The sequence below is a fragment of the Entelurus aequoreus genome, linkage group LG13, assembly GCF_033978785.1.
Source record: "Entelurus aequoreus isolate RoL-2023_Sb linkage group LG13, RoL_Eaeq_v1.1, whole genome shotgun sequence".
In the NCBI taxonomy this organism is placed as follows: Eukaryota; Metazoa; Chordata; class Actinopteri; order Syngnathiformes; family Syngnathidae; genus Entelurus; species Entelurus aequoreus.
In genome coordinates this window covers 70,120,896-70,134,549 of record NC_084743.1, presented here as the reverse complement: position 1 = coordinate 70,134,549, position 13,654 = coordinate 70,120,896, and the positions used below count along the sequence as shown (strand labels likewise).

The 13,654-nt window shown below is 43.4% G+C and overlaps 1 pseudogene; it reads right to left on the bottom strand.

Annotated features, from left to right (window-relative positions):
- Nucleotides 1–13,654, bottom strand: part of LOC133663043 (multiple epidermal growth factor-like domains protein 6) — a 142,350-nt pseudogene that overhangs the window by 79,969 nt on the left and 48,727 nt on the right.

Genomic DNA, 13,654 nt, shown 5'->3' with positions numbered 1-13,654 from the left:
AGTTGTATTTTTTAAACCAAAAACATACCAAAGACACCCCCAGCTAGATTATCTTACCATTATAGTGCTTTAAATAAACGTTGTTTTTTTTTTAATTTCTATATTTTTCACAGTTACTAATTACACTGTAGAGAGCATACACATACACAAAAAATGTATTTCAAAAAGGATGCTCAAGATGACTTCAACGCTCATATTGGCAACGACAGTGAAACCTGGAGAGGCGTGATTGGGAAGAATGGCCGCCCGGATCTGAACCCGAGTGGTGTTTTGTTATTGGACTTTTGTGCCCGTCACGGATTGTCCATAACGAACACCATGTTCAAGCATAAGGGTGTTCATTAGTGCACTTGGCACCAAGACACCCTAGGCCGCAGTTCCATGATCGACTTTGTAGTTGTGTCATCGGATTTGCGGCCTCATGTTTTGGACACTCGGGTGAAGAGAGGGGCGGAGCTTTCTACCGATCACCACCTGGTGGTGAGTTGGCTGCGATGGTGGGGGAGGATGCCGGACAGACCTGGCAGGCCCAAACGCATTGTGAGGGTTTGCTGGGAACGTCTGGCAGAGTCTCCTGTCAGAGAGAGTTTCAATTCCCACCTCCGGAAGAACTTTCAACATGTCACGAGGGAGGTGCTGGACATTGAGTCCGAGTGGACCATGTTCCGCACCTCTATTGTCGAGGCGGCTGATTGGAGCTGTGGCCGCAAGGTAGTTGGTGCCTGTCGTGGCGGTAATCCTAGAACCCGTTGGTGGACACCGGCGGTGAGGGATGCCGTCAAGCTGAAGAAGGAGTCCTATCGGGTTCTTTTGGCTCATAGGACTCCTGAGGCAGCGGACAGGTACCGACAGGCCAAGCGGTGTGCGGCTTCAGCGGTCGCGGAGGCAAAAACTCGGACATGGGAGGAGTTCGGGGAAGCCATGGAAAACGACTTCCGGACGGCTTCGAAGCGATTCTGGACCACCATCCGCCGCCTCAGGAAGGGGAAGCAGTGCACTATCAACACCGTGTATGGTGAGGATGGTGTTCTGCTGACCTCGACTGCGGATGTTGTGGATCGGTGGAGGGAATACTTCGAAGACCTCCTCAATCCCACCAACACGTCTTCCTATGAGGAAGCAGTGCCTGTGGAATCTGTGGTGGGCTCTCCTATCTCTGGGGCTGAGGTTGCTGAGGTAGTTAAAAAGCTCCTCGGTGGCAAGGCCCCGGGGGTAGATGAGATCCGCCCGGAGTTCCTTAAGGCTCTGGATGCTGTGGGGCTGTCTTGGTTGACGAGACTCTGCAGCATCGCGTGGACATCAGGGGCGGTACCTCTGGATTGGCAGACCGGGGTGGTGGTTCCTCTCTTTAAAAAAGGGAACCGGAGGGTGTGTTCTAACTATCGGGGGATCACACTCCTCAGCCTTCCCGGTAAGGTCTATTCGGGTGTACTGGAGAGGAGGCTACGCCGGATAGTCGAACCTCGGATTCAGGAGGAACAGTGTGGTTTTCGTCCTGGTCGTGGAACTGTGGACCAGCTCTATACTCTCGGCAGGGTCCTTGAGAGTGCATGGGAGTTTGCCCAACCAGTCTACATGTGCTTTGTGGACTTGGAGAAGGCATTCGACCGTGTCCCTCGGGAAGTCCTGTGGGGAGTGCTCAGAGAGTATGGGGTATCGGACTGTCTGATTGTGGCGGTCCGCTCCCTGTATGATCAGTGTCAGAGCTTGGTCCGCATTGCCGGCAGTAAGTCGGACACGTTTCCAGTGAGGGTTGGACTCCGCCAAGGCTGCCCTTTGTCACCGATTCTGTTCATAACTTTTATGGACAGAATTTCTAGGCACAGTCAAGGCGTTGAGGGGATCCGGTTTGGTGGCTGCGGGATTAGGTCTCTGCTTTTTGCAGATGATGTGGTCCTGATGGCTTCATCTGGCCAGGATCTTCAGCTCTCGCTGGATCGGTTCGCAGCTGAATGTGAAGCGACTGGGATGAGAATCAGTACCTCCAAGTCCGAGTCCATGGTTCTCAGCCGGAAAAGGGTGGAGTGCCATCTCCGGGTTGGGGAGGAGATCTTGCCCCAAGTGGAGGAGTTCAAGTACCTCGGAGTCTTGTTCACGAGTGAGGGAAGAGTGGATCGTGAGATCGACAGGCGGATCGGTGCGGCGTCTTTAGTAATGCGGACGCTGTATTGATCCGTTGTGGTGAAGAAAAGCTGAGCCGTAAGGCAAAGCTCTCAATTTACCCGTCGATCTACGTTCCCATCCTCACCTATGGTCATGAGCTTTGGGTTATGACCGAAAGGACAAGATCACGGGTACAAGCGGCCGAAATGAGTTTCCTCCGCCGGGTGGCGGGGCTCTCCCTTAGAGATAGGGTGAGAAGCTCTGTCATCCGGGGGGAGCTCAAAGTAAAGCCGCTGCTCCTCCACATCGAGAGGAGCCAGATGAGGTGGTTCGGGCATCTGGTCAGGATGCCACCCGAATGCCTCCCTAGGGAGGTGTTTAGGGCACGTCCGACCGGTAGGAGGCCACAGGGAAGACCCAGGACACGTTGGGAAGACTATGTCTCCCGGCTGGCCTGGGAACGCCTCGGGATCCCCCGGGAAGAGCTGGACGAAGTGGCTGGGGAGAGGGAAGTCTGGGCTTCCCTGTTTAGGCTGCTGCCCCCGCGACCCGACCTTGGATAAGCGGAAGAAGATGGATGGATGGATGCTCAAGATGCTTCGTTCCCGTTGAACCGGTGCGTAAAATCATACGCATTTTCAAACACTTCTTTTGGAGCAAACAATCATGTCATGGATTCCACAAACAATATAGTCTACTTTGTTGTTGTTAGGATAAAATATACATTTTGAGCTAACGTTAGCAGCTAAATTTTGCGTATCATTAACCAACAAACATAACTAGCTTCCCAGCAGGCACAGGACATTGAAACAACGTTGAGAACTAGTTGAATTAGGTCCTGACGTTGAGCAACTCAAACATGCTTTTTGACATTTTTTTATGTTTCATCAATGTCGGGTTGTGACGGTGATTTGACCATTGAAATTTGGCCATATCCCAACTAGTGTTGTCCCGATACCAATATTTTGGTACCGGTACCAATACCAAAATGTATTTCGATACTTTTTTATACTTTTCTAAATAAAGGGGACCACAAAAAATGGCATTATTGGCTATATTTTAACAAAAAATCTACGGTACATTAAACATGTTTCTTATTGCAATCGAAGAACAATTTTGTCCTTAAATAAAATAGTGAACATACTAGACAACTTGTCTTTTATTAGTAAGTAGGCAAACAAAGGCTCTTAATTTGTCTGCTGACATATGCAGTAACATATTGTGTCGTTTCCCATTCTCTTATGTTTTCAAGGGACAAGCTGTAAAAATGTATTATTAATCTACTTGTTCATTTACTGTTAATATCTTCTTATTTTCTGTTTTAACATGTTCTATCTACACTTCTGTTAAAATATAATAATCACATATTTTTCTGTTGTTTGATACTTTACATTAGTTTTGGATGATACCACAAATTTAGGTATCGATGCGATACCAAGTAGTTACAGGATTATACATTGGTCCTCATGTGTCCAGGGACATATTTCCTGAGTTTATAAAAATAATATTATTTTTTAAAAAAGGAAAAAATATATTTTGACGATAACAAATATTGATGTAATCATAGTAGTATCGACTAGATACGCTCTTGCACTACATATCATTACAGTGGATGTCAGGTGTACATCCACCCATGGCATTTGTCATCTGTGACGCCGGTGAGCTATCATATCCTCCTACAGTGTGTAGTGAAGCATGTTTAGTCTCGCCGTGTAGGAATGATACTTGTAAGAAACATACTTTATTTGTCGCCATGGAGGCGAGGATTAGTGATTTAGAAGTAGCTAAAACACTGCCAACTGCGGATACATTTTAGCTGCTAGCTAGCTAGCCATGTTTAAAGCACCTCTTGTAGAGCTGCGTTTCAGTGTTATAACTTCACCTTTATAATCAGTTTTTAGGCCAAAATGCATCCGCTCTCCCTTTTCTGTCTACACACTGGGTCTGCTTGTAAGTACTCTGTGATTGTGCGCTTCCGAACATGCTCCTCTGCTCAGAAAACCAGCAATGTCACGACGTCATGCCCGTTTAAAAAAAAAAAAAATGTTTAATTGAGAACCAGTACTTTTTAAACAGAGTATAGTACCGTTTTTTTAGACATCAATGTTGTCTCAATTTATAAATACAACTATTTTGCAACGTTGTTTCGAAGTCAGTTTTAAAGGACGTGTATGTATAATCAATGTTGTATCAATGTCTTGTGCCTGCTGGGTTCTTCATCTCCGATTTGTTACAGCCGAAATTGTCAGGACTTCTCAAATCTGGCCTGACTTTATTTTGCATATTTTCTTATTTACTGTATGTATTTATTTCCTTTCCAGTGCCCTTTATTTTGGTTCCACTTTCTGTTTTCCGCCACCACTCTGTTGGTTTTAACGCTGTTTCTCCTCACTTTATCGTGATTAGTGATCAGTGGACTAATCTGTGGCTGATCACTAATCAGAAAGTTGTGCCAATCGGGGCTGGATCATTGCAACTGTTTTGTTTGCCTTGCTCATATCGTGCTTTGCTTCCATACATTCTCTTTTTTTGCTCGTGATTGTGTTTATACTTCCTGTGCAGTTCCAGCTGCACTATGATCATGTTTTTGAGTACCGGTACACGCAATCTCCTGCCTCTGCATCTTGGGGTTTGAATTTGACAGAACATAACAAAAGTCAAATCACCAATTCCAGCCTTGTTCTTATGTCTTTCAATGTTTCTTATTTACCTAACAACCTAATTCGGAAAGGTGTTGTGGGATGGCTAGCTAGTAGAGTTGCATTGTGTAGCTCACACTAGCTAGTCACAAATACTTTCAGTTGACATTGTGTGTTTCATATGTTTTTACTTCTGGCTATGCCAGTGTTGTACTTTGATTGTCGCTTGTTCTCTTCACCTTTTCCTGTGCATGTGTGTATTTTGTGGGGCGGGGCTTACATGTTTGTAACTGGAAGAATGCTTACAACACTTATGCAAGTTAGCGCCGCGTGAAAATTGCAAACATTTTCTAAAGGTTGTGGTTTTACTGTACCGATTTGGCTGTCCAATCGAAATTCTTCTAGTCGTTCATCCAACTCTTCGTCGGGGTCACCTGCATCATCATCGTGGCTGCCGTAGCGGGAATGCAATGCGGCAGTGTAGTGGAGAAGCTGAGGAACATTGCGAAAGAGCAGCTCTGGTAACCTGTAGACCTCCAGCTGCTCTTCGTCTTCCTCCTCCTCTTCCTCGTCTTCGTCCAATTCTCTGCCATACAAAGCTAACAAAGGCAATGCAGAGTGACTACGGAACAATGCACAGAAGATTCATTGAACACTTTTGTAGTTTTTGAAGAAGGAGATCAAAGCTACTCACAGATGCAGGTGTGCTGATCCTGATCCAAGCTGAAACCCTGTCGACAAAAACACTCGTACGTTCCCAGAGTATTGATGCACTCATGGTCACAGCCTGATGTCTCCGCCAGACACTCGTCGATGTCTTATAGGAAAGAAAAAAAAACAGTAGATGTTACACAGAACTCTTTTTATTCTCTTATTAGGAAAGCAAAATGGTAGCTTACTGCACAGATACAAGACTAGACTAAACCCTCTTAGTACACCCTGAATGTTAACTCTTCTCCTTCTGGTCTATGCTTCTACAATAGGTAAGGGATTCATATCCATTCATATTTGTGGGCGGATCTCATGTGATCATGTAATCATGTTGCAATGCAGTTTGCTGAAAATTATGGAAAGCTGGACTCTACATAGCAACTGACACTGTGATCAGAGTTGAAATTGCCTCAAAACACATTCTAAATATTCAACACTCTGCTACCATCTGGCGGCTCAAGTGGATAGTGTGCACCTCAAGTTGGTTACGTTTCTTGTGTGAGGTAAACCGCGACGAATGGGGCCATATTAATTCCCTCCCTACTGTATATCCTTTGTGGGAACAGTTTAAAGAAGACCCTTTTTCTGTTCGAGCATGACTGCGCCACAGTGTGCAAGGTCCGTAAAGGCATGGATGAATTTGGTGACGCTTCAACCCTATCAAACCTCTTTGGGACAAACTAGAACATCACCATCAGAGATATTTAGGACTACTGTACCGCTTCTGCTTCTTTCAAAACCGCCACAACTCTCAAAATTGACCTAATGAACTCGCCCAATCCATTAAGTAGCTTTTTTCATGGTTTCAACATTTTTCTGTGTATTGACATTCAGGTGTCTTCATTCAGTGTACATTTGTGCTTTGGTTTTCTTGCGTCCTACTTTTCGTATGATTCAGTTTTCAACGGAAATTTTCAGTAAATGTTTGCATATCTTGGTTATCGAACGGTCAAACATTGCTAGATGGTGCGGCGTGCTGGTGTGGCACAGCAGCTGCACGGCTGAAAGGAGGAGGTGCACTGCAGAGGGTGGTGCAAGCTGCTCAGAAGATGGTGAGGAGCAGCCTTCCCACCACCACCACATCTTCATTAGCAGATGTAGAAAGAGAGTTCTCTTCATCACCAAGGATTCCACCCACCCTGCACACCCTCTTTTTGATCCCCTCCCCTCGGGCAGGAGGTTGCGGAGTATTTGAAGTAGGACCACCAAACAGAGGAACAGCTTTATTCCGGTAGCTGGCAGACTGCTGAACTCCGAACAATTTAACCTGCAGACACGTTCCAAAATGCGGAATTGGGCTATTATTTGGTTTGGTTTTACATTCTATTTGCACTACATGGTCACAATCTATTCATTCTATTCTATTTATAGTACATTACTGTTCAAAAGTTTGGGGTCACATTGAAATGTCCTTATTTTTGAAGGAAAAGCACTGTACTTTTCAATGGAGATAACTTTAAACTAGTCTTAACTTTAAAGAAATACACTCTATACATTGCTAATGTGGTAAATGACTATTCTAGCTGCAAATGTCTGCTTTTTGGTGCAATATCTACATAGGTGTATAGAGGCCCATTTCCGGTAACTATCACTCCAGTGTTCTAATGGTACAATGTGTTTGCTCATTAGCTCAGATTAGAAAACCCTTGTGCAATCATGTTCACACATCTGAAAACAGTTTAGCTCGTTACAGAAGCTACAAAACTGACCTTCCTTTGAGCAGATTGAGTTTCTGGAGCATCACATTTGTGGGGTCAATTAAACGCTCAAAATGGCCAGAAAAAGAGAACTTTCATCTGAAACTCGACAGTCTATTCTTGTTTATAACCTTCCCTATTTAAATCCTATGTACTTCAATTATTGTGTACATACTATCGTTCTTGATGTAGTCATTGGGTTAAATCTGGTACTTGCGTTACTACATCTCGTATCTTCTCATGTGCTCATGTGTGCTGATGTGACAAAAAAATTCCTTGAATCTTTGAATTCCGCGATATTTAGTAACTAAACAAAGAAGCCCACACGTGGGTGACCCAGTCTCAGTGGGAAAAGGGGATAGTGGTTATTTTAGACTTAGATCACGATAGAGCAGTTTTACTTAAATAGTGGGACGGGCCACTCGCCCCTAAAGGTGTAGTGCCTTGGGGTTGCTTGTGACCCAGGGGAACATGCTTTATCAGTATTATGTAGTATCAGGCTTCAAACCCCGCTTCAAAAAGATGTGCACTACAAAACGTGCTTATTCTACCATTAATCTTGACTTCCTCATTTTGGTAAAAAAAAAAAAAACTATTTATTTGTCAGTATCAAATGGTTCATGTTTTATAGTTTAAGTAAAGATGTACTCTTTTTTTTTATTCCAGGCAAATTGATGCACTTTAAATATTTCCTGTTACAGACTAAAAAACATTGTTATTAAAGTTATTCTTTGTTGTAAGTTGATCTATTATTCTTTTTTGTTTTCTTTAATGTTAATAAGGGTTCAATGTTATGTAGAGGTGTCCTTATAACAATTGTATAGACAAATTATAAGGGGGGGTAATTTTATATCCTACTCGGGGGTGTAACAGAAAATAATTGAGAAGCACTGTTATAGAGACATTTCCAGCCAGAGAAACCTTTAATCATCTCTATTATGTGTGTGTGTGTGTGGTTTATTTGTTCATTGAACGCACACAGAACAATGAACAACTCAGTTTCTGTCTCCTTTTCATATAACAGTAATTGTTTTCTATATAATGGGTTGTGTGTTAATATTTTAGGTTGTCTGAATGGATTAATTGGATTTGCATTATTTCTCATGGGGAAAATGTATTTGGGTTTCATACAAGTCGGTCTTTGTCTGACCTTTTGGAATGGATGAAAGCAAATCAGAATTTGCACCTAACTATACAATAGCCCTAGGTTTCATGAGCTCCACATTTTCCTCTCTATTCAGTGCTTGATCGATTTTTGGGATCGCCCCAATAATAAATTGGAGTGAGATAAAGACCGACTTAGTCTTCCCGATAAAATAATAAAGATCATGATCTTTTCCTATGTTCTTGATTGCACCATGGCCTTTTTACAATGATTTATTTCTAAGGCAATGACAATGTTCTGTTATTTGTCACAAAGTCTGGAATTGCCTCAGTTGTTTGAACACATGTCGGGATTTGCAAACAGTATCACTGTTCCACAACACTGACAGCACAAGAAAGACTAAAGATAATCTGCCAACAATCCAGATCTCTTACCGTCGCAACCACAGCCATCTGGGTTTGGTGTGTGGCCGGCCCTACAGCTGCATTCGTAGCCGCCTGGATAGTTTCTGCAGAAGTGGCTGCAGCAGGATTCCCCGTTGACGCACTCATCACTGTCTAAGGCAGGTATTTATGCAATAGTACATCGCAAGTTTCAACAGTCAACATAGAGAAGAAGCAGATAACAAAAATAGTTCTTACCTACACAGGTCTTCCTGTCCTGGTCCAGCTGGTAGCCCTGATTACACGAGCAGAGCGGCCCGTTGGTTGTGTGCTCACACTGATGAGAGCAACCACCATTATTTTTCTCACAGCTGTTAACAATCTCCATCTCAATCCCTGGAGTATACAAGTGTGCATAACCACAGAAAAAACACAATCATTTTGAGCAAATTGGGACAAATGAGTTTGATTTGTATAATTTTTGGAATTCAAGCCTATGATTCTGCTAATTCATATAGGTTGAGCGTTTCCATTTAGAAAAGCATTGACTAAAACGTGTAATTGTTGAATACTGAATCAGTTCTCTTTACTCACGGTAGCACTGTTTTCCATCTGCGCCAAGCTCAAAGCCCGGGTGACACACACATCGGAAGGAGCCCGGCGTGTTGACACATCCGTGGGAGCACCTGTCGCGACCTGAACTGCACTCGTCAATGTCTGTTAGAGACAGGAAATTAAAATGGAATGGCAGATGGTGAATATAGCGATATATTGGGATTTTTTTTCTTGAAAAAGGCTATGTGGAACCATCTTATTGGAGTAAAACGTTCTTTAAAGAGGAATTTCTGAATTAACTTGTTCCACGCCTGTATATATCCTCATTTATTCAGGTGTCATTGAATGGTCAGGGCATTGAATCGATCTCAAGGATGCCTTTCAGGCCGATTAGAATGCTGAGGTAGTCATATTTGACCTATCTTCTGCCTACAACACCGCCTGGCACTGTGGTCTTCAAATGAAGCTGCTGAAGGCCACCCGAGACCGGCATATGGTGAATTTCATAGTGGAGATGCTGTCTAACTGCAGCTTCACTATCCAGACCAGTGATGGTCAGCGTAGCAGAGACAGGAGGCTGAGAAACAGAATTCCTTAGGGATCTGTTCTGCTACTGAAGCTGTTCAACATGTATATCCATGGAGGCAACCTCTAGGAGGCAAGGGTGCGTGGATGGCCTTGCCATCATGACGCGGCAGCCAAAGTGGGAAGCAATGGGGGAGGGCCTGAACAAGGATATGGATATCTTGGTGGCATACTTTCGCAGGTAGCGGTTGCAGCTCAACACGGGAAAGACCATGTTTGGTAGCGTTCCACTTCAGGGACGCAAAAAGGGACCTCAGCGTATGGCTGGACAGAACACTGTCCTTCCAAAAATCCATAAAGGATGTGAGAGCCATAGCCACTGCAAGTGTCTCACTGATCCGTCGCCGGCTGGTATGACCTGGGGTGCCTGCGCCAAGGTACTCCATATCCCCACACAAGCCTTTGTCTTGTTCCCCAGTCTGGAGCAGAAGCCCGCACACCAAGAAGTTATACGTCATCATCAACAGTGCCATCAGGATTGTAACCGACTTTCTGAGGTTCTTTCCCCCTGGGTTCCATCTGCCAGCCCTTGCATGAATTTCCTCAGCCAGTTTGTGGCGGAAGGCAGCTACCCTCGCCCTGGCAAGGAAAGCCAAACAACACCACTGGCAAATCCTGCATGACACGACAATGGAGCTAGCCCCCTCCAAGCAGGCTTAAGTCATGCTGTTTCTTCAAGATGACAGCCCAGGAGCTGCTCACCTCCATCCCAGACGATCTTTGTGCGAAGGCATTGCTAGCGGCAGTGTGGAAGCGGGGATGGGAGTTAGCAAGATGGACACTATCGCACCAGTACATCTGGGACCCTGGAGGCGGCGTTGAGGGTGTACAGCTACCTCGCCGACAATAGACCTTCCTCAACCGCCTCTGCACTGTGGTTAGGTGTTTCGGGTCTTCCAGGAAGAGGTGGGAACTTACTGACGGTGCAGCATGTGAGTGTGGGGAGGCTTAGAAGACTGCTGACTACATAAATATGCCACCTGTACATACTATCTTCTGAGGACAGCTTTATCAGAATAACACCTGGTACAAGGGGTGTGGGCTAAACGGCACATAGATAGATGTTTGAGGACAATACACACAAGAATAAGAAGAATCGACCGCAACTGTTCGGGTTCTCTTAAAAGGCATTTTGCCTCTCAACTGAGCAGGCTTCATTATTTCATGCTCAGAGTCTTAGATAGGACAGCTCTAGTCTGAGGACCTGGAGCAGGATCCAAAGTGTTTATCCTCTACAAGAGGGGCCATGCCCAAACAAGGATGGCTTTGTTCTATTGTGATCTAAAGAAACAGTTGTTAAAATAATCTGTCCCACATTAAGTGATCATTTTGGGGATTAAAGTTACGGGTTTGGTTAGGGTTACATATGTGTACTGTACAACACATGAAACCGCAGATTCAGAAACTGTCAGGTGTAACATAATGAGTGTAATATCGTTCCTCACCTTCACAGTTCTTGCCATCTTCAACCAGAGTAAAACCAGGCCGACAGCTGCACTGAACATGGCCGTCCACAGAAAGACAAAGCTGGGCACAGCCGCCATTCCTCTCCTCACAGGCGTCCCTCACTGTCATTGAATGACCCAGGACAGAGCAGGTGAGGAATACACTCTGTCATGTATCTAGGTGGGTATCATAGTTCAACAGACTATTTGTTAGAGGAGGATCAAAATACAGACTTACATTCACAGTGTCTCCCATCTGTCTTTAGCTTGTAGTCTTTTCGACACTCACATTTGTAGTGATTGTTCCCCATGTCCAAACACTTATGTTCACAGCCACCATTCAACACCGAGCAAGAGTTTACAGCTTACAAGCAAAACAGACACAAAGACATTCATCAGTAAAACTGTATTCAAGTCAGGTATCACTGGCAATTTCTGGACTTTTTAATGGTTTTTCCATTCAAATACTGTGTGCCAAATATGAAATATCACTGCTGTGCCTTATGGGTGCTTAAATGCAGACTTGGTGGCACAGAGAGATTTTAGACGAGAAAAAAAGTGATGATTTTTACGCTGATGATCATAACAGACGTAGACCTCAAACTCTGTCTTAACTAGAGAGAGAAAAAGAATATTACAATACAGTTTTTTCAAAAACCTATTCTACATATTTTGGCCTAAATTAGTACTCTATTAATTATTAATATATGTCTTATATGTATTACAGTGCAGTATTTGTCTTATTTTCTCTTATTATCGATAAAATATTCACCAAGTGGGACTTCCGTTTCCGGGTTAAGGGTGAACAATGCAAACAACACGGAAGCTAATTTTGTCACTACTATATCTTCACCCCAACATTAAAGTTGACAAACTTTTGGCTGAACAACTTTTTGATGCACTTCATCTTCAACTCCTACCTCATCAATAACAATCCCTACGTATGCGACCCCTTACCAAGGTTTCTTCTTTTTCGTACCTCGGGATATTGAAGTTTTTCCTTGCCCGGATGTGGGTTCAGATCATGGGGTGTCATTGTGGTTTGTGAAGCCCCTTGAGGCACTTGTGATTAAGGGCTATATAAATAAATTATGTTGGATTGACATTAGTGAGCCTTGTCAAATTACGAGACACGAGATGTACCGGGACACGGTCGAACTTGGTGCGCCACTCAATGCAAACAAGATTACTATGAGCATCTGTATGAGAAATACTAAGGCAGACCTTAATACTAATGCACTTTATCTTTGACATCATCAGCTTCGCATACCATTGGTGAGCCTTTGGAATCACAACACAGACACGCAATACTAACAACATGGAATGCTAACAACCCGGCTAATGGTCGTAGCTCAAGTTGAACGACTTTTGGCAGAACAACTTCCGCCCGTGGTAGCAGCAGATGAAAGAACAGTTCTAACTTAGAGGAATTACCCAGTATGTGACAAAGTATTTCCACGTCGTGGCAGTGTTGTAGTGGTCGGTAACCCATAACAATGAGGCTTGGAGGATCCTCTGAGCGACCGGTGAGTATTGTTATCTGTAGTAGAATACACTCAAGGCTACTATATTGGGTGAAACAAGACTATATGGGAGTTATTTCATTTTAGCTGTCTCTAATTACGTAAAAATAATTAATTGCGGAAATTAATTGACTATCATCAGGCCTGCTACCATTAAGCCGTAATAAACGAGGAACGACTGTATAGTTTACTGGTTTTCCAGATTTTAAAGGGCAAATTACAATAAAAAATGAGTCATGCAATGGGGCTGGTAACACATCAAATTGAGTCATATTGGTGTGGCTCAACCATTGAATATGAAGCATAAACATTGACATCAAAACCATTTATTCTGATGTAAAATATTTGCTGAGATGGTTGTACAGTATGTCACACAAGTGATTACCCCATGACATTTTAGAAATCATTGTATTATATCTTCTCAAGACATATACTACAGAAATTAAACTTGTATACAATTTAAAGTAATCTGTGTACAGTTTGGAACATAGTACAGTTTAAATGTCCTCTAAAAATAAATCACAGTGCAATTACTACGGCCGCGGCGTACCAAAATCTTTGCGCATAAAAAGTATCGTTGCACATTTGGGACTTGTTAAATGCTCGCGAGGACTCTTACATTGTAAGTAATTACATTTTTATTTATAATGCGCTTTTCACAGATAAGATCACAAAGCGCTGTACAAAACATAGGTGAAGTAAAACAACAATTAAATTAAAATAACAGGGGAAACATCATAAAAAGGTTACAAAGTGGATTAAAATTGACAGTTAAAAGGTGCATTAACTAAAAGCTTTACTAAAAAGAGAAGTTATCAAATGTTTCTTATAAGTGTCAACACAGTCAAGATCACAGAGGGACTGGTGCAAATTGTTCCAGAGTCTGGGAGCTAAAGCCTGGGATGCCA